The 26,224-nt window shown below is 41.8% G+C and overlaps 1 protein-coding gene across 2 annotated transcripts in view; it reads right to left on the bottom strand.

The window, feature by feature from the left end:
- grik4 (glutamate receptor, ionotropic, kainate 4) overlaps positions 1 to 25,971 on the bottom strand; it is a 270,511-nt gene extending 244,540 nt beyond the window's left edge. For both annotated transcript variants that reach the window (XM_058079390.2, XM_058079391.2), the window contains exon 1: positions 25,378 to 25,971. The gene's annotated coding sequence lies outside the window, so the exon portion shown is untranslated. The remainder of the gene's footprint in view (positions 1 to 25,377) is intronic.
- Between the last annotated feature and the right edge of the window lie 253 nt (positions 25,972 to 26,224).

The following is a 26,224-nucleotide window of genomic DNA, read 5'->3' as shown; positions in this document are numbered from 1 at the left end:
ATTCCCAAACAAATTGCTCCCTATAATGCTTCTCCCTACCAGCGTGCTGTCATGTTTTTGGCTGCAGTGTGTGTCTGTAAAGTTGGGTGTCAATGGTGTCCGGTAAGTGCACTTTGGTTTTTACACGTTGTGCTAAGAGTAAGTCCATAAAAGTCATTGTGCAAGTACAAGTCCACTCACCCTTACCATCATTTGATATCATGTGCATGGGCAAAAAGGAAAGTAACATTTAGATTGGGTTCAGATTTCCTGTCCAAGTTGCATAATCGTTCATTCATTCATTTTCTACCGCTTTTTCCTCACGAGGGTCGCAGGGGTGCTGGGGCCTATCCCAGCTGTCTTCGGGCGAGAGGCAGGGTACACCCAGGGCACATATAGACAAACAACCATTCACACTCACATTCATACCTATGGACAATTTGGAGTGGCCAATTAACCTAGCATGTTTTTGGAATGTGGGAGGAAACCGGAGTACACGGAGAAAACCCATGCATGCACGGGGAGAACATGCAAACTCCAAACAGAGATGGCCGAGGGTGGAATTGAACCTTCCTAGCTGTGAGGTCTGCACGCTAACCAGTCGACCGCCGTGCCGCCCTTGCATGATCGTTATTGATGATTATTAGTTATTGACTTAAGTGTGTTCTTCTTTCTTGATGTTTACTGCGCTCCATGTGACGTGAAATGTACGTTGATTTTACATCTAAATGTTAGTGTGCATCGTGTAGCTGTGAGATAGTACTGCAATACCACCACATACTACCCTGCTCAAGGGAGGGATGGAGCCCACTGCTTACTCCTCAGTTAGAAAAGTAGCTATTGGCTGTCATACAATTTGATGGTTGATGTCATTGGCTAATTTAGGTGAGATACAAAAGTGAGTAAAATCACCTTCATTACATTTAGAACTACAAATCAAAATAAAATGTACTCTGCCAGCGTAATAATTTCATCAGGACTCACCTCCACCCTCCAGTCTTCATCTTACAGTTAGGACTACTTCATTTATTGATCACACAATGTTCTTCCATCACACGTTCTGACAGGTAAGCGACCGAGTCCAAATGAGGCTTGAATGTAATGGGCGGTATTTCAATGAAGATATTTGTAAATAGATAAATACAGGCAGGGACAATTTTTCCTGACAAATTTGCACGAGAGCCCCACATTCCAAATCTCATGTTTGTATACACGTATTGATACCATTCTATGCCTGTTGTGCCAGTTTGATCGTGTGTGCTGCTGGGTGGACACGCTACTGTGGGCTGCCCAGATAGACACTCTAATCACAAGAGCAGCAGAACGTCCAAGCCCACACAATGTCTGTTGCCATGGGTGTCGCAGCTTTGCTATTATGTAACTTACCTGGTTTCATGAAATATTGAAATGCACTTCTAACTGTAGAATCTACTGGAAAATGTCCTGAATAAGAGTTTGACTTGGGAATAGTTGGGATAGGGTTGGGAGAAGTGCAAGGAGTCAGATGTTCAAAAGGGGTTAAGTTACAGAAATGTGGATTAAAGGGGATGTGGGAATGGGAATTAAATAGATGGTTTGAATGAGCTGAACGTTTAGAGGTTGGAACGGTTTGAAATTGGTTGAAAAATATGGACAGGGATTTTTTTTTCTCAAGAAAATTCACAAAGGCTGCACGGCGGGCGAGTGGTTAGCACGCAGACCTCACAGCTAGGAAACCAGGGATCAATTCCACCCTCGGCCATCTCTGTGTGGAGTTTGCATGTTCTCCCTGTGCATGCGTGGGTTTTCTCCAGGTAGTCCGGTTTCCTCCCACATTCCAAAAACATGCTAGGTTAATTGGCGACTCCAAATTGTCCATAGGTATGAATGTGAGTGTGAATGGTTGTTTGTCTATATGTTCCCTGTGATTGGCTGGCCACCAGTCCAGGGTGCACAATGCTTCTCGCCCGAAGACAGCTGAGATAGGCTCCAGCACCACCCGCAACCCTCGTAAGGAAAAGCGGTAGAAAATTAATGAATGAATGAAATTTCACAAAAAAATGGAATTTGGGGAATACAAAAAATAAATAGCCTGAATGTCCCTAAATGAACTGCGTATTTGGACACAAATAATTATAAATCGGACGTATTGGGAAGTATTTGGCATGGCATAGTTTTCCTGCCAACAAAGACGTGGTGCAAATCTGCTAACTTCCCTTAATGACCGAGCATGAGTAGGTTTATCCCACTGGAGCTGTGGGCATCCAAGTGGACCACCACCCTATTACAGGTGTGAGATGGGCGGCTAAATGGAGAGAAATGAAGTCCATTCAGGCGGACAGGACCCCGTCCCCAAACAGCCGTCCGGCAGTCTGATCTACAGCATTGCTGTTGTCTACCTACTTGTGGAGCTTCAGCACACCACTAACCTATTAAAGCTATCGGGGGGGGGGGGTGAAGATGAACGATTGGATCAATGTGATTAGGCTGCCTTGCTTCACTTCTGCACAGTGTACCCATAAAATATAATTCACAAACTATCTAAGGCAGCACTCACATTTGCCACATTTGGTTTGGTTAGCAACCTGCAAATGAGGGTAAAATTAATTTTGTTAGTTTTGACAAAGTTCATGTACTAACATTAGCGATCATTGAATCTTAACAATATCAAAGACGTTATAAGACAAATAACGTTATTCTAGGCAAGAATAGCACCTTTAAGGCACTCACACATTTCAAATAAATATAGTCAGTTCAACATGAGTGGCAGTTTGTTTTTCGGAAAGATGGACATTTCAGCCTTGAGCTGTCAGTCTGCTCCTCCTTTCATGGGAAATAATGGAGGCTGTGCTGAAGAGCCTCTCGTTGTCCACACTTGTTGAAGGCGTACAGCCAAATCTTCCAAAACAGAAGTGGATTGGATGACTGTTATTGTGGCTCACCTTTCTTCTCAGCACTAGCTGACGAGAAAAAAAACTCTGAAAACTGCTTTTTGCCATGTCGACAAATGACAACAACGACAACAAAGGGTATGCTCTACTCCTTCCCTCTATATGTGTGTTCCAAGCTGGCATATACTATTAATAGTAATAATGGAATACATGTTATATAGAGGGGCGGCACAGCGGGCGAGTGGTTAGCACGCATACCTCACAGCTAGGAGACCAGGGTTCAATTCCACCTTCGGCCATCTCTGTGTGGAGTTTGCATATTCTCCCCGTGCATGCGTGGGTTTTCTCCGGGTACTCCGGTTTCCTCCCACATTCCAAAAACATGCTAGGCTAATTGGCGACTCCAAATTGTCCATAGGTATGAATGTGAGTGTGAATGGTTGTTTGTCTATATGTGCCCTGTGATTGGCTGGCGACCAGTCCAGGGTGTACCCCGCCTCTCGCCCAAAGAGAGCTGAGATAGCCTCCAGCACCCCCGCAACCCTTGTGAGGAAGAAGCGGTAGAAAATGAATGAATGAATGAATGTTATATAGGGCTTTTCAAGGCCCCCAAAGCGGTGAATCCATTATTCATTCACTCAGTCACACACACTGATGGTGGTAAGCTAGATCTGTAGCCACAGCTGCGCTGGGGTAGTATGGCTGAATGTGGCGTCCTTAAATGATGCATATGTTCTTTACTGAACAGCATTAGGTAATTAATTACCTAATTAATTAATCGAGTAACCGGTTAGGCCCTAAGTATTCACATTTGAGAAGCTAATAATCAATGAATAATTTGATAATGGCTGAATAATCGATCTGTCAATTTGTTGCTGTAGCTCTACTGCCACAGTCCAGACCAGAGTACTGAACAACCGGCGTGAAGGCAGTCGAAAACACCTTCAAGGACAAATTAAAGGTGGACTTTGAATCAGCTTGAGTGCCCGTACATTATGCACTTGGCTAAATGGGATTCTGTTGTGTTTGGCTGGCCTAGCATATGCTTGAAAATATGGTGACAAATTGTGCACACAGCAGTATAACAGCTCATAAAGAGAACGAGTGCGAGGAGCTCGGTTTGATCCTCTCCAGCAGACAATACAATCCCTTACGTGTAATGACGGATACGTTGTGTAAATTCTCATTGCATATTTTTTATCCAACGGGAAAAATATCAATGGTGCCTTTCTGGATAATGAATTATACTTCACACACTATAACCCTGTTTGATTGTTTGCGCTGTTCCGTGCATCGTATTCACTCAACTTTTATTGCGGCCTGTCATGCCAGACGAGGTTTAATACACGCTCGTGTTGTGTTTGTGAACAGAGAACATCTCTGGGTAAAGGGTATGGGTCTCTGGAGAGAAACTGCATGGCTGTACCTGACTCGTAATGCATTGAGCCTTTGTTCAAATGTGCTTCTTTGACCTCGGTAATAAACCTTTGCCCTGGGATGAGTAGCCGAGAAGGAGAAACAAGAGACCTCGACCAGCATCGGCACTGTGGTTGCTTCTTACACTAAGGGACAAATCTGTTCATTTCTCTTTTTTTCACGGTTGACTACATCCTATTACATTTTACATACTTTTTTCCTAATCTAAGCACAAAAATGGCTAAATCAACAAATGCAAATGTGACGCATTAAGAAGACACATTCAAATTCTAAGATAATATTCTACACTGGTCACTAGGTGTCAGTAATTTTACTGTATTGTTGCAGGCTTCTGTTGCAGGTTTGAATGATCTAACAACATAATAATCATAATCATGATAACAGCACAGGTCTAGTCTTGCGGTCATAACTCATGTCAAGATAAAACTCAACTTTACACCAGCCGACATCAATTCCTGTCCGCCATACATCTGGAAGACATTTATTGACACACACACGAGCACAAGCTGTATTTACGTCTCAAATGGCTTCTTTCAGATCATATCTACTACATTGGGTAATGTGAGTGCAAAGGTGACCGACTATATGGGAGTTATTTCATGGGAGTATATAGAGGGTTCTAATAATGTTAGAACCCACATTTAGAGTGTCATACACAAGTTTTCTATGCTTTAATTATAAAAATATGAAATAAAAGTTATAAATTCACCTATCACGGCTGGGTCTGGGACCAATTATCCACAATAAACTGGGGATTACTTGGTAAACACCCTATGCTTATACTGGTCCCTCAACTGGCTCATATTTGTACATCGGAGTTCTTTGCTCAAGCAATTCCGTATTTTTTTTTTTTTAAATATTGATATTATAAAAGTTTCTTTGCAGACATGCAGATGTTGTGCATGATTCGAGCTGTTTGCAAAAGTACCAGATCAGTTATCGGTTATCAATTGAAGAAATAGAGCTGCTGTTACACCCGCAAACGTAGTAACTGCCCACAAACGTAATACAAATCTGCACCTTTGAATGTAATAAATAATAAATTTCCCACAAATGTAATAAAATTTGCCTACTGCAAACGTAATACTGAATTTCCTGCAAATGTAATAACTATAAATTATACTAATTATACTATACTAAATTATAATGTAATAATTAAAGATTCATTTAATGTATTCAAATGATACTCTTTGAATAGTATTTTTTTCCACAAAAAAAAAAGAATTATCTTGTTAAAATCCTCAAAATGACATCTACACCTTCTCCCTCATTCAAAGAAAAAAGAACAAACAACAACAACAACCACAAAGATCATTATTTTGTCTCATATTACATTTGTGGGGAGTAATTACATTTACAGATTTTCACTTTCCCACATATGTAATAATTTCAAGCAAAATTCAGTATTATGTTTGCAGTAGGCAAATTGTATTACGTTTGTGGGAAATGTATTACATTTGCGGGATGATTACATTCAAAGCTGCAGATTTGTATTACGTTTGTGGTTTATTACGTTTGCGGGTGTAACAGCTGCATTGTACAGTATAATAGCCTACATTATCTCACAAGGTGAAATTAACAAGGTCACTGTGTCGATCCCTTCTGTCACAACCCAAAGTTGTCATTTGTATGCCTGAATAATAATATCAATTAATGTGTTGGAAAATTTGAAAAATGTCCTGAATGACATCAAGTTTATTTAATCAAGTAGTACGGAAACAGAAAACAAGGAACCTCTGGGAAAACATACGTGGAACCAGTAATATAATAAGAAATGGAGTCATCAAACACTGCGTCTCTAAATATACAAACCAATTTGCCAGATCGATATATCAGTCCCAAATCCCTGGTCTCATGTCTATTAATGCCATTAGCTTCTCGAAGAAAGCTTGCCAACATTTAGTGGGTGGCTGTAATTGCCAGATCGATACATTGCCAAGGACCGACATTTAATCAGCTTCAATTACGGCATACAAATACAAAAAGACCTGAAACCTACATCATGTACAGTACAGCAATAATTGTGGACAATGCTCAGAGGGAAACTAAAAGAGGCCAGTCTTGGAGCTGTGACAAAGCCATCACCTTCCTTTGGTAATCTTCACCTGCTGCTTCCTCGCCACTTCTTCCAGAGCACCTCTAAATCGATACCCAACTCTATAGAACACATCACGTCAGGCCGCGCATCCACTGATCCAAATCTCCAGCAATCAGCTGATAACGCCACAGACGGGGAAGGCCAGCACAATAATTGCCTGCAACAAACTCATCAGCTTTAGAGCGCTTCTCCTCCCCAATCAGCTCATTAGGTTAATTAGGATGGTAATAAGAAGAAGGGGGATCTGTTGAAACCTGTAAGAAACGTAGAAGCTAATCTGACACCACTAAGGACCTGATGGAAATCCACTGGTAGCATTTGCTTCTTACGATGGAGCACACCGATCTTTTATCCGCAACACGTCTCAGTTGCTGTGTGTTTCTTCTCGCCGGCACAAATGGCCTCCAGGCCTCAAGTGTTCTCAGACGGCAAACCCGATGCTGGTAACTAAGCGAAGACTGAACGCATGTAGTGACACCTTGTTTTCTTCCAAGGACCAAGCAGGTGTTTTACTGTAACAAACTGCCCCCAAACATGTGTTGCCATGGAAGTCAGGAGAATGCAGATGGAGCGCCGGGAATGGAAATGGTGATATAACGTGCCCGCCAGCGAGAGTTCAGACTTGTGGCTTTCTGCAGAGTCGTATAATCGAGTTAATGCAAAACTGTACTTGGCGGCCGGAATCTACCATGATGTGCACCAGTATGAGTGAAGGTGCTTTCAGGACAATTAGAAATAAATACATCTTAGCAATTGATGCCAAGGTGAGTGTTTTATGACTTAGATAGATGTGCACATTTGGAAATACATTTAGTAACATTTGTATTCCAATCCTACTGCCACTAAAATTCAACTACCATCGCACTGGATTACTGGACTGGATCTTTCATCTGGAAAGGCGAGTTATTCAACGACACAACAGCATACAGGACAAAAGGCTGAATGAGGACTGGCCGATATATTCATATCTTTAAAAGATTGATATTTTCTGTAAGCACGACATAAAAGTCACCTATATCATTGATATCGATATAGACTGCATTCAAGTCGATTGCTCCTGATTCCGAGGCCTGCATGAAGAAGGGAGGCTCCGTTGAAGCGAACTGTCTGCAGTGGAAGGAGCCAGCAAGGAATAAGGCCAAAATGCTAACCCCTTGTACACCGTGCAGCCTTTTCAAGTGTGACTTAAAGTCCGGAAAATGCGATAAATATTTTGGATTTAGTAGCGATTGTGTTTGTGGTTGAAAAAACTCAAAAGTTGTACTAATGTCAAGTTGTCAACATTATGTGTCGCATGACGACCATTATGGGCGGCACGGCGGGCGAGTGGTTAGCGCGCAGACCTCACAGCTAGGAGACCAGTGTTCAATTCCACTCTCGGCCATCTCTGTGTGGAGTTTGCATGTTCTCCCCGTGCATGTGTGGGTTTTCTCCAGGTACTCCGGTTTCCTCCCAATTCCAAAAACATGCTAGGTCCAAATTGTCCATAGGTATGAATGTGAGTGTGAATGGTTGTTTGTCTATATGTGCCCTGTAATTGGCTGGCGACCAGTCCAGGGTGTACCTCGCCTCTCACCCAAAGACAGCTGGGATCGGCTCCAGCACCCCCGTGACCCTCGTGAGGAAAAGCAGTAGAAAATTAATGAATGACGACCATTACATGAGTTATTGTAAGACAGCAACTGTGATGCGTTTGCTGTTCTAAATAAGACTTGTGAGTGTGTCAAATAATTCATGAATGTCAGTTGCTTCAGGGACGGTTGGACAAAGTGGCCACTGGACTCAAATAACACAAACAAATCACTTCATCAAAATGAATGACTATAATTCTCTCAGCGTCAAGTAGTTGTCAGCCGTATAAAAGACAAAGCAAAAAAAATAGGCAATCATCCCTATTAGCCATCAGGCTGGTAAATGCTGTACATGGAGCTAAATCCATTTTGCAGAACTACTTCATAGCATAACAGCGGTGGCTTAATGCAGGTTGCAGAATAAAATTATCAATGCATATGCGAATGTCTTGCTTGAAAAGGTCAGAAAAGATGGCTGGGTAATGATGAAGTATCATGTTGAGCAGACGAAGAGTGTGTGTGTGTGTGTGTGTGTGAACTAAAAGAAAGCAGATGCTTCTAGCAACAAGACGCTTTAGATGTTTTCAACCCCCTTTTTCCCTCGCAGGTCTCACATTCTGATCAGCGTGAACACACGGGTCATTAAAGCAATCAATTCAGCGGTGGTTCATCCCTCCTAACATTTGTGCTTATCAAAGATGAGACAAGGCCAGGCAGGAGAAGTACAAATCACGGCAGGTACAGCTGAAAGGGCAACAGAAGATTTACATCCACGTGATTGCGTATTCTAGTCCAGCTTTTGTCTGCTCTCATTGTGATGCATTGTTATTATGATGAATTTGCTTCACTGGAGTTCAGTCGGATAAAAGGCTCCATGTAAAGCAATGTAAAGCCACCTCTGGGGTTCACAACAATACTTCTGGTGGAGTCACAATCATCTCCGAGCACTTCCACAATGGTTATTTGGTACATCTGTGGCCATTTTGCTGCATATACAGTAGAGAGCTTCCCGCAGGACTCCGATCTATTTGTGGCAGTGGGCGGTCAGGGAGGGAAGACATCATTGTGAAAATACTTTTAGGGACGCTGTGGGAGAGGCAAAAAGTGAACAAAGAACATGAAAAGCAAAGCAAATAGGTTTATAAATACAAATGAACTTTTTTCTGTTGCATGCCGCAAACAAGACGGGGCCGCCTGCCGTGCTTTTAGATGGCGGGGTGTGCCTCCACAGCAGTACCAGATGTGATACGTGCTCTCTTACCATGCTGTTAACTACTCCCTTCAGAGAGCACCACAAACTGGATCTAACAAGGACAGAAAAACGATGCACAACTGTGCAAGAAGACAAATATCTCAGAGTGTGTAGTTTAAGACAAAGACGCCTCACAGGGTCGTCACCTGGCAGCTGCACTAAATAGTACCCGTCGAACGCCAGTTTCAGTATCAACAGTGAAGCAGCAACTTCAGGATGCTGGACTTCATAGCAGGATTGCCAAGAAAAAGCCATATCTCAGACTGGACAAAAAAATGTCCAAGTGATCCCAAACTTTTGAGCGGTAGTTTATAGGCAAACAACCAATTTGGAGAGGCCAATGAAGCTAACATGTTTTTGGAATGGGGGAGGAAAGCGGAGTACCCGGGGAAAACCCACGCAGGGAGAACATGCAAACTCCACACAGAGATGCCCAAGCGGAGAATCGATGTGTTAATCAGGATAAGCGGCAGAGAAAATTAATGGATTATCCACAAAATGTAAGTAGTTGGTCATTCATTATTTAGTGAAATATTTTATTGTGTATTTGGAATGACACTTTAACCAAGATTTTTTTTTTCAGATTACTCGATTAATCCAAAATATTCTCAGTAGAATACTCAATTACTAAAATATTCAACAGCCGCAGCCCTAAAGATGACCTAGACGGGTCTGAATACTCACTCAATCTAAATATATATATGAATCCAGTAATCCCTGGTCACTTTGTTCATTTAGCAGCTCTCTCAGGTTTGTATAAAATATATGAATAAGTCATGCTGTTTTGTGGTTGAATATGGGCCTATTAATCAAAGTTAATTTTACGTATTTTTTGCAGAAATTCTGCATTTTCAAGCATTAAAACGGATAAATGAAATAAAATACAAATACAAAGCATTCGGAAGACACTTTCAAAGATGCTGTGAAGATATGTAGTCTTCTATACTGGTCACTAGGTGTCAGTAACGTTACTGTTATGTTCCGTTCATCAGAACAACAGGCTTTTATTGCAGGCTAATTAATTATCTCAGTCACAATAATCCTAATAAAAACACAAGCTGCTGTTGGAGCCGGAACCCACACGTAACCCATATGTTTCATTGGCCAGTTATTTATAGAAATAATTAGTGTAAGTGCATGTTCTACCCATGCATGCGTGGGTTTTCTCCGGGTACTTTGGTTTCCTCCCACATTCCAAAAACATGCTAGGTTAATTAGCGACTCCAAATTGTCCATAGGTATGAATGTGAGTGTGAATGGTTGTTTGTCTAGTATACGTATGTGCCCTGTGATTGGCTGGCCACCAGTCCAGAGTGTACCCCGCCTATCGCCCGAAGACAGCTGGGATAGGCTCCAGCACCCCCCGCGACCCTCGTGAGGATGAGCGGTAGAAAATGAATGAATTAATTAATTACATCAAGTTACTGTTTTCTATTGTTTAATATGGTCAGGGACACTTGGCATATAATACCCAAATCCATTCAGGCTGGCATGGAAGTGGTTAATTTAACAAGGTTATGTCGACGCTGTCCCCATATTCATGCATGGCTCGACATGATTTACGGCCCTCTTTGATCTCACCGTGTTAACTCAAATCTTTTGATAGACTTGAAGCTATCAGAAAAAAAGCCAAGTGGCGACTCCTCTGCTTGTCTGCACCTTTTACACAGAAACACACTCAATGTGCTCCATTCATACGCAGAAAGCCAGAACACCTTTGAGGTGCGCCAATCTCATATTTAAAACGCCATTAACACATGTCGTGCCACCTGCTGTGCTCATCATCATGGAGTGAGTTCACAGATAAAACTAAATCCTTAGCCGTTCAATTCAACTCCTCTGTGTTCCCAATCTCTCCAGTAACGCCTCTTACCCAGAGGAGAGACTTCCATCTGAATACTGATGGGCTAGTGGGGCGAGGCGGAACACGGTTGGGGAGCCATAATCCCAAGGCCCTCAACGCAAGGACGCTGTCCTTGAACTATAATCACCCTTACATCTCTTATCCGACCCAAGCCGGAGTACATGATTAAAAATGGCCTGGACCCTCCATGGTCCTTCCATCTGACTGCTCCCCTGCTGCTGCATGTCAATCAAGAAGAGATATGCACACGTGCACCGACTCATGACCCGCACCGGTCAATTAGAGTAGACACCAAGCAGATGGTGAATTTTAAGGGTTCTCCACAGAACTACGTCCAGGAGCTACAGGTGAATGTTGATGATGGCAATGAGGGGAAGTCAAAGTCTAAGGACAAAGAATATGACATTTGGATTTACATTTACATCCGACAGTATAACAATACACTCTCTCAGTTGGACCGCTGGAGACCGTACACACCCTGAGGCTAAGTTCAGCCCCATTTCCACAGAGTGGTACAGTCCGGTTCAGTACATTTTAATGTACTTCCTATCCAAGGGTCAGAAAATACACACAAACCAGGTCATTTGTAACTGCCTCTTTAACAGGACTCAACATGTGTTGTGGTGCTTGGTCGTTACCCACAAAGAATGGCAGTTCAATCAATGTAAGTCACCTTTACATTAGGGGTGTCCAAAGTGCGGCTAAGGGACCATTTGCCGTCCGTGGCCATTTTTCTTTTTATTGGTCCACCGCACATTCTAAAAAATATCATTTTACAAGACAACTAAAAATAGGAGTGAAGTCTTGCCCCAAGACCCTTACCCCCTGGTGTAAGAACCAAGCGCTCCTCCCACCCGGACGACTTCTTTTGAAGGGTTTAATCTCCCCCATCGAGCCACCGCGGTGCAGAGGCAGTCCCGCATGCATTCGGACCACGCCAGACCAGAGTAACCGATTTTGGTCACATGACACGGACCCTATCTTGAAATTATAACATTTACCCAGCTTAATATTCAGAAAATTACAGCTTTATTCTTTGTTTTGTTTGTTTCTCATATACTTTTTATCCTTCATTTGTCAACTGTATGCTATTTTTCTCTTAATATTATGAATTTATGCTCTTAATAGTTTGTTGCTATTCTTGTAAAAATCACTTTTTTCCATGTTTACAATTTATTTTGTTTTGTTTGCTTTTCTTGTTTCACATTAGAGCTGGGTTAAATTATTATTTTGTAATCCATCCTAAATAGTTTTTGATACATTGATAAATCTAATGATTCATTTAATAATCCAATTTGATTCAATTTCAATTAGCTTATCGGTTATCTCCCCATAATTTGGCCTATATAGCAATTAATGCTAATTTATCGGCATGAATAAAACACAAATTTCTTCTTTCCAATAATTTTTATTAACAAGTTAAGAAATGAATTGTATTGAACAATACAACAATAAAGTTCACAATTGAATCCTATAATAACAAATATAATAAATTTAACTTTCTTTCAATAAATAAAACTATTGTGCAAAAAACACAATCTGAATCAAAATAAACATAAAATAATAATGCTCAAGTGTAGGTGTGTGTGTGTGTGTGTGTGTGTGTGTGTGTGTGTGTGTGTGTGTGTGTGTGTGTGTGTGTGTGTGTGTGAGGCTGGAACACAAGTTACGTGGTGCAGTTTGGACAAATGACGGGGTTAATCATTGCAAATAAGAAAAGAAACCAGGTTGAAAACATCCAGTAATCACACAAGCAGCTCTGCCGGTGCATCGCGTTAGTGCTTTCATGGTACGCGATCTCCATTTTGCACAACCACACACAGAATCGTTACCTTTAAGTGTAAAGTACTCACATACTTTTGACATCCTATTGCAAGATCGTGTCTTCTCCCCCGACTCGCCGCTACTTGATACCGCGGCGGGCGCGCCATTTTTCGTTTCTGAGCGAGGACTCATCACGTGAGGTACGGGCCAAACGAACTAGTTATTTTTTGTGAACGGAATGAACGATGTCACCGCCCCCGGTTGCAAATGCTTTTTTTTGATTGGCTGGAGAGTCAGTTCACCGTTCCTTTTGCAGGGCGGGACTAATTGCGTGCTTCCCTGTCTTATCCTATCGTCGCTCCTCGCTCTATGCGTGGGTGGGGTTAGCTGACTGAAAGACCGAGATGAGAGATTGTGACCGACAGTTGAATCAGAACGAACGTGAACATGAGTGAACGGACTGACTCGACACGACTGACCGGGTCTTTGCACAGGGGGCAATCGCAGGCTAACGACCAATTGACCGAAATGAACGGATCTTTTTACTGAATGAACCAGAATGATCCGGTTCACTGAAATGAATGGTTTTGCCCACCACTAACGTGCACTTCTTGTCAAGGGCCAATAATTGGCTCCCAGGCCACACTTTAAAGTTTCACTATATTTGTAATTATTTTAGCCATCCAGCATAGCCATGTCAGGTCACCCAAATTTTAAAAACAGCCCCCAACGTGATCTAGTGTTGTCTGTAGACCAGTGGAAAACAAACAACAGTATTAAACATGAAATGGCCTCCATGGAGGTTAGATATCTGATGCAGTGGTCAGTGAGTGGGTTATTTAGCAGTAGAGTGATACACAACATTATGATCATGCTGTACGGCAACAAGCGCAATATGATAATCCACTCTTATCGACACATCCCTCAAGTATATTAAATCCACTACGAGAACGCTGCCTTGTGATGATAACAACAATCATCCTTTGTAACCAGACAACAAAACATAGCTTTCTCTCCTTTCGCTGCGGAAAGGGACTCAAATACACAAAAAATGAAGCAAAAAAAGACAACGCAAACACTACATTGAAGAGATTTAGAATTAGCATTAGCTAAATACTGTAGCGAGTAGGCCTGTACAATAACGATAACAATATGCTATTAATTATCGACCGTAGGTATTACATAATTTTTACCTTTTAAAAAAAAGTCATTAAGATTATCACTGACAGATCAATGTCATGTCACCTATGAGCCACTAGGGGGTACTGAAGGGTAGTGTACCTGTGTGAAGCATATCATATTAGCTAGGAATCATCACCACACCCCTCACTCCTACTTCCGAACTTATTGTGTTTGCTTTTGGGGTTTTTTTACACTGCTAAAAAGCTTTTGCTCAAACAACTATATGCAATAAAATGAAATTAATAAATATTGCATTATGTTGTTGATATTGTTACAACATTATTTTACGCTGTATGTAATTGTTAACAAATAAATACGTCTAAATTTTGCATTGATTATAATTTGAAAGAAAATCCCCAAATCATCCAATGAGCTTGGCCCGGTTTATTCCTGGGTATGACTTTGATACCGGAATTCGCAGTATGGCCCACCCACCCCAAATGCAAATAAAAGAGCTGCGGCTGCAACAGTTATGATGAAGTAATTCCTCTGTAGGGAACATCAGGCCTTTTCTAAAATGTTAATGAGCAAGATGATAAAATGAAAATTGACCTGAATATGATAGGACTTAAATGGCGAAGGAGATGAGCGTATGAGATGAGTGTGTGTGTGTGTGTGTGTGTGTGTGTGAGTGTGAACACTGAAGGCTGCTAAGAACACAGGCAAGCACTCCACTCAACTGTGAGTGCAGCTTCCAAACGTTCCCATCTTGGGCATCAAGGTTATGGACTTAATGGGCAAAGACAAAGAGAGTCTAAAAGAGAGTGGACATATTGTCATGACTGTGGAAAGGATGCCAGAGATGGTATTATATGTCATCATTTAGCTTTCTAGAAAAGACATAAAGAGGAAATGTAAGCGTGGGCTATTGTGATCAATGTCATACGTTCCTTTTCTACACACTCCGATAGGAAAGACGTGCAGATGCCGGGTGGGCTGCCATCAGTCATTCATGGCCCAAAATACTCATCTGTGTCATTTTTCTCACACTTTCAGCATACCATCTGTGTACAAACCTGTTCCAAAAATTCACGGGTTGAACAATCTGTTTCTGGAGAGTTTAAAAAAAATGCAACAGCTATGCGTCCCCTACTGACCAGCTGTGGTATTAGTTTCTGGTACACCCTGGACTGGTGGCCGTCCAATCACAGGGCACATATAGACACACATTCATACCTATGGACAATTTGGAATGGCCAATGAAGCTAACATGTTTTTGGAATGTGGGAGGAAAGCGGAGTACCCGGAAAAAAGCCATTCACTCACAGGGAGAACATGCAAACTCCACACAGAGATTCGATCTTCCACATTATGTGGTTAACATGCTAACCACTTGACCACCGTGCTGCCCTGGATCAAAAATATAAAAAAAAAAAAAAAAGGTAATTTGCTGCAGGTTTAGGTTCAATTTTTACATTATTGGAGTGACTTTTTTTTAATTTAATCAATTTTCCAAGAATAAAATAAAAATATTATAGCACAAAAAAGTCTTAACATAGTTATATTATGAGCACAGGGGTTTTAATATGATGTAATATGATGAAAATCAAACAATGCAATGAATAAAGTTGTAATTTTAAGGAATATTGCGGAAAACGTTATGTACTTTGTTCCATTGACTACGTGCCCTGGATCAAAAATATTTTTAAAAAAAGGTAATTTGCTGCAGGTTTAGGTTTGATTTTTACATAATTAATTTTACAGGAATAACATAGTTATATTATGAGCACAGGGTTTTTAATATGATATATTAAATATGTAATATATATGTAATATGTAATATGATGAAAATCAAACAATACAATGAAGTTGTAATTTTGGGGAATATGGTTACGGAAAACGTTATGTACTTTGTTCCATTGACTACTTACAGCGTATAAGACAGGCCGCTATGGCAAACACTAACAGATGTGAGGACAAAAAGCAGCAACAATAGACCCGTGTCATGCATTGCCAAAGCAAATCGGTGGCCTTTCAAGTCATCTGTGAAATTAGACGTTAATCACGGCAGATTACGTCAAAACAAGTCAGGAAGGTCCGTCCAGCCCACTTGCAAATCCTTTATTACGTTAATGTGTTATTGATTTGCCGTTGTGCAAACCTAACCTTCCCTGTAACATCATAATGAGTCCGAGGCTGCGGCAAGGAGACTATTTATCTGTGTCAACAAAGCGCAAAAAGAGGAAATTACACATCTCTGCCATCTTTATAGGAGTCTTATACAGCAGGCCCTCTTGGAAGTCACGCTGAAGTGCATGCACTAGACGCCAATTTCATTTGCTTTGCTAATGATTAGCTGCCAACTTGAAGCATCAGAGAGACGGCAGTTGGTGCCGCATTCAAGACTGCTGGGAAATAGGAAACATCCCACTTAGAGCTTATGACAGGAGTATTGATGCATTCCATGAATGACATCAGACGGTTGATTTTGGAGCAGATTCCTAAAAACAGCAGGTCACGCTTCTCGCATTTTAGAGCTTCGCTTTTTGGTCCTAGTACATCCTTAAAAACAGCAAAGCCATATAAAGGCACTTGATTGTTTATGCTGGAGGTCCTGAAGAACATGATTCTCCTGTCACGTTAAGGATCTTTGACTCGTCTGTCAGGTTGCATAGAAAGCCTCAGAATAAAAATTGAAGACAGCAGAGATCTCCTGACATGCAGAGGATCTTTGACAAACGTCATTTATTGTTGCCAGCGTACGTATTACGTCCCTGAGAAAATTCAGTCATGCAACCTTGAACCAGTAACCTTTAGCCGCAGATGGCATTATCTCCCTATCATTCTACCTGTTGATGTTCCTGTTTGGCGTTGCGTGTCGTGATATTTCTTGGATGTAAAATAGGTTCTTGTTTAGGAAACACTGACTATGGAGGATCAACATCTTGGTGAACAGACTTTATTTGTGATTCACGGTGATTATCCACTTAGTGAGGTACAAATGTGAAGGTATTACACAACCTTGCTTTGATATACACTACCGCTCAAAAGTTTGGGATCACTTGCAAATTTCTTTGTTTTCTAAAGAAAAACACATTTTCATCCATTTCACAAACAATTAAAATGAATCATATGATTTTCAAAGAAGGATGTACATTTTTGCATAGAGGCCTACTATCAACAACTGTCAGTCCTCTGCATCAATCTCCTGGTATGGCTGCTAATCCAAGTTCATCATTTTATAAGGCTAATAGATGATTAGAAAACCCAACAAAAAATCTAAACTAAAACTAAAATCTCTTACCATGCTGTTAACTACTCCCTTCAGAGAGCAGCACAAACTGGGTCTAACAAGGACAGAAAAACGATGCAGTGTGTAGTTAAAGACGCCTCACAGGTGCATCAAACACCAGTGTCAGTATCAACAGTGAAGCGGCGACTTCAGGATGCTGGACACTGGATGCTGGATACTAGCCAAAAAAATGTCCAAGTGATCCCAAACTTTAGTGTATATATACAAAATAAGAATAATAGCAAAGGGAGTGTATTAATATGATTGAGTCACACGTTTATGTTCCTAAAAATATCTACAATCTATGATTTCCCCTTTTCCTGGAAGGCAGCATTAAGCGCCATTTCTCTCATTTGTACGCTGATGCCAAGAGTGCGTCTGTGTGTGTTTACAGTGTCCATCTCTTGGCCGCAGGTGGGTCAGCATCCATGCAGGTGCTTTATCTATGGCAGCCTGCCTTGCCCAAGCCCGCCGTGTCGTTTATCACTGTCTGAGCAGCCGACAAGTGGCGAGGTGGATATGGATCATCTTAGACAGTTAGATGAGACACTCCTAAGGGAACTCATGCACATGCAGGGATACTTTCAGAACAAGAAAAAAAAATGAAAAGGTGTCGCAAAACAGGGCAGGAGAGGCGAGTGTGGTGCAACCGGGGCTGGAAAAATTCAAGAAAAACTTCCATACGGGACGTAAAGACAACACGGTTGTTATCGCTTATCTGATCAAATCCCCCCTGGAGTCGCTATCTGTGGTGATGAATGAGGACGTGCATGTGGAAAAAAGGATTTGTCTCATACGCTGAGGGTCAAATTACCTCCACCCTGAGAAACACAATTGAATCTGCAGGTAAATGAGGCATCCAAAGATATGCTACAGATGGTTGACCGACACATCACTGGGCGTTTGGACAACTAGCCATATTTATGCTACATTAAACTGCATTTACGTCAGCCACTTAGTCACGTGCTATCCTGTTAATCAGCCAATACAAATCCATACAGAGGTATGGACTGTTACTGTCCAGTGAAGTCCACTTCTAGAACAAGTTCAAACTCTTTTCCATCTCCAATGGTCACCAGAACCGTCCTTGAAAACATGTCTCTCCACTTAAAGGACTCCACGTCTTTGGAGACAAGTGGTGACGTAAATAACCAACCTTGGATGGATGCTATCAAATGATGAATTCATCTATTAGATCACAAACCAAGTCAAATATTAACTTATGTAACTGTACCGCTCCTACAGTCCCTCACGTTATGGTGCCAGGCTGCACGAGTGCTGCCGGCACTGGATGAGCAGCGTTTCCTTGCCATGAAATGCGAACCCTGACATGTACCGTGACAATGTGAGCTCCTCCGTTGGGAAAGTGAGCCAGATGGCAGCTTTCCAACGTGACAAGAAGCCTAAACACACCTCCAGGATGACGAGCGCCCTGCAAAGGAGGCTGAAGGTGATTCAAGCACGTCTCTGCCAGACCTGAACGCAACTGAGTAGAAGAGAGGCGGAGAAGAGAACCATCTCCACCAGCAGCGTCATCATGGAGGAGAAGACAACCTGTGGTCAAGTCCATCCCAGAGAAGATGAATGCAGTGTTAGATGATGCTGCTCACATTAAATACACACTTGACAATTATGTATAGTATGAGTGCAATGGATCGCTGCACATTCAGCACTCATCACCTGGAAATTTGCAGGTTTTTGCTCCAAAAATATATATTTTTATGTTTTTCTAAAAAAAAAAAAGATTTTTAAACATCTCACCATAAATCTGTAATAGTTTATACATTCATGGAAGAATATACAGCATGCCACGTTTTAGTTAGTATGAATCTTTCACTGATAATGGCACACTTTGTACGGCAGACCTTGAACGCACCATACAGTAGTTTTGACAGCCATCAATCTTCTTCCATTGTCATTCATTCAATGCCTGTGGTTATACTACATTTCATACTTGAATGTGTTTGAATCGTGTGTGAGGCATATTTAGGGTTGGAAGCTGGATAGTGCAGGGAGTGAACAATGGCAATTGAAGAGAGTAATTTAATCTAAACTCCAGTTTCCTCCCACATTCCAAAAAAACATGCTAGGTTAATTGGCGACTCCAAATTGTCCATAGGTATGAATGTGAGTGTGAATGGTTGTTTGTCTATATGTGCCCTGTGATTGGCTAGCGCCCAGTCCAGGGTGTACCCCGCCTCTCGCCCGAAGACAGCTGGGATAGGCTCCAGCACCCCCCGCGACCCTCGTGAGGAAAAAGTGGTAGAAAATGAATGAATGAATGAATTAATTAATTTAATCTAATAATTCGAGCCTCTAATTTTCTTGCAAAGGATCTGAAATTGGAGGAGAACATCAGCGTTTGGAGTGAAATAGATCTTTTTGTGGGCGTATCAATTATTCACGTTTTTTTGGGGGGGGTGGGGTTAATGTTATTTCTGCAATGTGCCACGAGCCAAAAAACAGCCAAAAGATCCGTGATCACAGGATGTGACATCATTGAACTTCCTTCATGGCTAATGAACAATGCTAATTCATGAGGGGAGTTTTATGTTCTTCTGCGAAGACTTTCAAAGCCAGCATTGTCTTATTTAGTGTTGTTTTTTTTCTCGGCTACGTTACAAACATCTGATGGTGCATAATGTAGGTCGAGCGTGGGTGCGTCGCGGAAGCAAAAATATATTTCCCCGATAATTGACGGTGGTTGGAAAGCCTTTCATTTCTATTCAGGTTGTTCTCCTCAGACAAAGATAGCATAACGGTGCCGCCCTTTGAAAACACATACAGCATATACAATACTTTTACGCTACTCGGGGAGGTACAAGTAACGTGCCACTCAACTCAGTATGATGCTCCATTACATGTGCATGAATTCAACAGGGAAGTGGAGGGCCATGACTGTACATGAGAATGGAATCCTTGGAAGAGATTACTCCCACCTACATGAGCACAATAAGTAGTATAGTAGTATTGTAGTATTACCCACATGTAGAGCCTCTTCTTCTGCTCCAGATGACCAACATTTCATTCCTGGCTGGGGCTATTCCGTGGCCTTCCCGTGCTCCATTGCTCACCTCTATTGCTGCACCTCCAGTAATATACGGAGCGTTTAAGTGCGGAACAATTACCCAAGCAAACTGACTTTAAATCAGATTTTCCAGGCAGTGTGTTGAAGCCTGCAAAACGTATGTTAGCATGCAGCACTGTCGCTTTGTCTATACACCCTCGGCAAGGCTTGGAATGGAGACTGGAACAAGGATCTGGATCCATATCCAGAGGGCGTGTCATTGTGCAATGACAATAAAGAAAGTCTATGTCTAGAAGGTGTGTCCGAGACTGTTGCTTGCATTCTTTCATGTGAGGATGAGACCTCGGTTTTTTGACAATATTATCCTTGTAAAAGTATGACTTTTAACATCTACACCAGGGGGCTCAAACATGCGGCCCACGGGCCAAATGTGGCCCGCAGGACACTAGTTTGAGGCCCCCGCCTTGATATGAAAGTTTAATGTTAGTGCGGCCCGCGCAAGTTTGATATGGATGCTGTATGGTATCATGTACCCAGAAAAAAATATTATGTTTGATTAATGTTCATGTTAAAGGTTAAATAACTGTTAATAGTTATCCTCCCTATTCGTGTGGAAGTGGTAAGTTTTTGGCTATTTAAGTTTAAAGGAAATAACTTGAAGGCTACCGTTTAGGTCGCTAACTCTCTAGTTTGCGAGTTAGCATGTGTCTCAAGACCCTGCAGTTGCGCAATATGTTGTAAATAAAAAAAGTATAAATGTGACTATAGTTGTGTTTTGTCATGTCTACAGGGCTCTAATAATGCTTTGTTAATTTTAATCTGAAAAAATAATTTGTCTACCCACCAACTATATGTGGTTTCTTAAGTTTTTATTATTTGCCGTTTTATTATTATTGTTATATTTATTTATTACTGATTGATTGATTTTCTTTATTCTTGATTTGTTTATTTATTTTTCATCTTATTTTGTGCAGAAAAATTAAAATTAAGATATTTCAAAACAGTGGAATGTTTTATCAGAGCTTTTCTTGTAGAAAATCGGAACCAAAGTACTGAAAAAGTTTGTATATTTTTCTGTTTTTGTTTGAGACCCCTGACCTCTCCTCTCCTCTTCCCAAAAGTGCCTAAAAGTGATGTTACATGATCTTTTTGTCATTTATTATTATTATTTTACATTGTTTTCAGTATGTATTACACAGTCTCATGAATGTACCTATTACTGCATGGTGACAGCATGGATATAAAACCATGACACCTTGCTGGAGGTGTTTTAATAGGTGGAATAGGTGTGTCCCATTACGTGTAGTACTGAGCTGTCTCTTTTTATCTCTTTTGATATCTTTAGAAGGCAACAAAAAGAGAAAGACTTGTGTTCATGTCTCTCATAAGAATGGCGGACAAAACGATGCAGTTCCCAGTTTACACCAAGCAGGACAATTTGGTGAAGTAAGAAATAACCTGAATCTGCACGCCATCTATTGTTGTTTACATGCCGGCCTTAGTTATTCACATATACGGATCACCTCTTGTGTTGGGCTTTTTTTAGCCAAAAGAAGAAGCGGCGCCAACAAGAGTAGAAGAACACAAGAAGAGAGGAACAGGAAGTTACAGTCAAAGCAGCAAGGCTCCGGCGGGATTGGCGCACCTCACCAGACCTCTGTTCACACGGCATCAAAGGATGACTTGCCATAAGAAGAAGCAGCATCAATGAGAGGAGAAGAACATGGCGAGGGAAGCAGAGGGGTACCCACAGGAAGGTACATTAAAAAGACGTCGCCGTTAGGGTTAGCCAGTGAAGTTATTTGTACGCTTGTATGCAAGTCAGAAATATTCTTATAAATATTTTTATATGTGACTTCAACTTTCACTGACAGTTCATTCATCACTCAAGTTATGATTTGGGGTTTTGTTTTTGTTTGCTGATTTGAGCCAAGGATGGTCCCGTGTCTTGATGGACAGCCAATCAAATCCATCGAGAGATCATGTCCTGCTGGGTGAAAATGATCATGGTCTGTCACTTGAACAAATTTTATCGATCGATATTCCATCATTTTGACCTTTTTTATTTTATTTTGTTCATCATCATCGTCATCATCATCCAAAGATCGTTGTGTCATGTCCCATTTGAGCCACGAGATGGTACTCAAGTGAAGCGTATCCGAGTGAACCATCCTAAAGTATATATATGAGCTACGAACCTTGGGGCGTCAAACCACACCTTTCCAATGCATGGTGTCAAAACAACTGCACACAGCAACACGAGAGGCAGACAATACCAATGTATAATACAGAATAAGAACCAACTACTAAGTGTATGTGAGTGCTAACCATGTGTTTTGTTTTGTTTTGTTTTTTTACAAAAAAACAGCAAAGCACACTGGCAAAGGAAAGTACTACTTTTTAATCGTTCCATAAATCGATATGTCCATTATTGTGACAGGCCTATTAAATCCCCATTTTTGTCAGGATTTTGGCTTTTAAAGGCTGTGGTCTTGAACTTTTGAACAGTGGATGACTGTAATAAATTGCTTAGTCCAAAAAAAGAGTCCCATTTTCCATTTAGTATTTTGCATTTTGAAGCTCCCTCAGAACCTCCTTAAGACCCAACAGGGCAAAACATAAATTCCTGCCATTTAGAGTGTATAGCTGCTTTGTTGGGTAATGTGTGGGTCAGGGTTGCGCTCAGGGTGGGAGTGGGGGCGGTCACGGTTGGCTCTGATGTTATATTTGTTGGGCAATGTGGGTGACAGTCACCAGGGAATTCTAAACATTTCATGTAAAAATCATTCCAAACAGAGTCTTCAATGCACCAAGCAAGAAAGAGAGCTTCCTATACAAGACTAGTAGATCTACTGAATCTACTGGATCCACTGCATCTACTGGATCTACTACATCTACTGGATCCACTGGATTGACTGGATCCACTGCATCCACTGGATCCACTAGATCTATTAGATCCACTGCATCTACTGGATCGACTAGATCCACTGCATTTACTGGATCCACTGGCTCTACTAGATCTACTACATCTACTGGATCGACTGGATCCACTGCATCTACTGGATCCACTAGATCTATTAGATCCACTGCATCTACTGGATCGACTAGATCCACTGCATCCACTGGATCTACTAGATCTACTAGATCCACTGCAGCTGCTGGATCGACTGGATCTACTGGATCGTACAGTAAACACCAAGCAGTCACAGTGCAAATGTGTTCCATCTATCAGCAACACTCTGCGGTTCTCAGTCAGAGCACTTCTGCAATACACAACACTGCAAACAAGCGACAAATAAAAAAGTAATGCCTATGTGGGGAAAAAGCAGCGCCATAAAACTCCATTCAGGGGGACCCCGAAATTGAATTTACAACAAGTGAAATTGGGTAATGTACTCGCAGCCGTGCTATAAATGTCAGAAATGGGCAATGGTATGGTACAATATGAGGCCTGAGATTGTGTACAATGTTGTATGCGTCCTGGACGTGCTGACATGAAGTTTGGATAAGAAAGGCCTCTTTGCATCTGATGGGCGGTATTTCATCATTAAACGATGATAGCTCCAGAGCAGCGATTCTCAACTGGTGGGTGGCTTTTTATGCAGAGGGGTGTCGTCTATCAGTACCCCGTATGAGGTAACAACACTCTGCTGTGCTGTTTGACACCCCCTGAAACAACATTTGCTAGTGGTCTATTGCCATGAAGAGGGCGGATGTGTCGGTCTTGTCTCTTGTTGAGCCTCGGAAAGTGTTTGGCTTCATGCTTATTAAATACCGGCTGCTCAAGTGGATTGTTCATCTTGGTTATCTATTTCCTTGGGGGGGTTCGTAATCGCTGTATACAATCATTAGCGCATAGATAGGATTTTTGACTTAAATTAGCACTGCATCCCACAGCCAGATCTACGAGGAACTATGAGTAGTAGTTGAGGTTAGGGTTAGGGTTAGCTAGGTTTGTTCCTCATTAGCTGCTGTAGTTTTGTGTACCTGGAAGTTGACCTGCCACTTGTTGCTAGGCAGAGTTCTTGGGGCTCAGCCCCGTCAGCCAATCAAAAAGCTTGTACCAGTAAAAATATTAGTGCGATAATTATCATCATCAGCACTTGACTGCTCTATAATGTCGGCGGACCAGCCAGGACTGTTATAGCGCCACATATTCATGACTATAGCTTTAAAGCCTGAATTCATTCCCCTGGTGATAAAAAAAATGGCCAATTAAATACGTATATGTAATTACGGCAGATGTCCAAATGCTAGTGATCCTCACGGCAAGTTGGCTCGATCCTCAACTTGCATTTGCTAGATGAACTTGGATCCATCCAAGCATGTTTGTTTACAACTGCTGCATTTTTATTCATTTTGGGATCAACACACAAACTATTCCAAAGAGAAGCGATTGCCAAATTACCAAAGACGTGCAAAACTGTAATTAAGAAAAAAAAAAGATCCCTCAAGGGGGGCTGGGAAACAAGCATGTAGAGCTATCGCCTGGAGTCCTAATTAAGCAACATGCACGTTTGTGTCCACATTAGGATGATAATAAACAAATGAATTATTATGTTGCCTACAGCAGGACCTGCAGGAACACACCTGGGGGAGGGGGGGACCATGGAGGCCTTCTACCCTTTAGAGGGATTTTGTTCAGCATATAACCCATAATAATATCATACTATGTAGAGTATTAATGGAGAGCCTGCTGTGTTGTAGTGGTTAGTGTTCTGGACATTGGAGCGGACACCACAGGTTCAAACCTCCACTAGTAAGCACCATCGAATCGGTGTTCGTCGGCAAGGGACGAATATCCGGAATATATGACGACTCCGTGATCAGGAAAAAGTGGAAAGAAAGAAACAAATACAGTATTGATGGAGGCAAAATAAATTAGGCCACTAGGGGGAGCCAAACTGCGGTGTTGCACCACCTTATTTTCCCACTTTGGCATAAAAAAATATCTTACATTTGTGCTCCAGAAGATAGATGGATATTAGATAAATACAAAGTTGCACATCACCGAATGAAGTAAGTTTAAAATGATAAAATGCACACAGGTTCGATCCCAAAAGAGTTTTGGAGGGAAGAGATAGTCCACGAAGATCTTACCTGACTGCAGAACGCAGACAAGTAGACAAGCGTTGCCTCCTTGCTAGATGAACACGTGAAATAAGAGCAAGAGTAGTCCAGATGATCTTTAAGTGATCTTCTCATCCCCCCTTTTCGGCGCAAAGTGAAGCTCCTCCAACGCCAAGTAGTTACAAAACGCCGTGCGCTTCATCCACGAAGAGCAGCAGTCCGTTTCAAGCCCGCCAAGAGTTGCCTCTGGCTCACCATGTCCGCAAACCTAACGAGCCGAGAGGAGGTGCATCATCAATTAGGTTTATCAGGACCTGCACACCGGTGATGCTGCGTATCCCGCATCCCACGGAGGCGCAGCAACACACATCCAAAATATATTCAGCTTTTTTTTTTATTCCTCCTCGTTGACTTTGTGCTTCTTTGCTCCCCAAACCTCCTTGGACGTTTTGTGTTCTTGTGGTTTTAATCCCGTCAGCTCCACTGGATTCGCTGCAGTCCGGAGGAAGGATGCTGAGCAGACTGAGACGACAGCGGGCTGCTTCTCTCGCTCATACGCGCGCGCACACGCACAGGCGCACACACACACACACGCACACGCACACACAGCTTTCTCCTCTCTACACAGCTGACCAGGCGTGAAAATGGAGACGCTCTGTCGAGATTGTATTTATATAATCATGAAACTATGTGGGCATTTTCTCAATGGTTAAAAAGACAGAATATCACTCGAAACTTGACTTAGGAGGTGACAGTGCCACTCCAGGCCTATAGGTGGAGTGCAGGAGTTACAGTCCAGTCCTACAAGCATCATAGTACACGTCAGTAGGCACCAACTGGAAGAAAGAAAGAATAAAAAGGACAAGGAGAGCTTACA

The sequence above is a fragment of the Doryrhamphus excisus genome, linkage group LG8, assembly GCF_037039965.1.
Source record: "Doryrhamphus excisus strain RoL-2023G ecotype Guam linkage group LG8, RoL_Dexc_Guam_v1.1, whole genome shotgun sequence".
Lineage (NCBI taxonomy): Eukaryota > Metazoa > Chordata > Actinopteri > Syngnathiformes > Syngnathidae > Doryrhamphus > Doryrhamphus excisus.
This window is presented reverse-complemented; position numbering and strand designations above follow the sequence as displayed.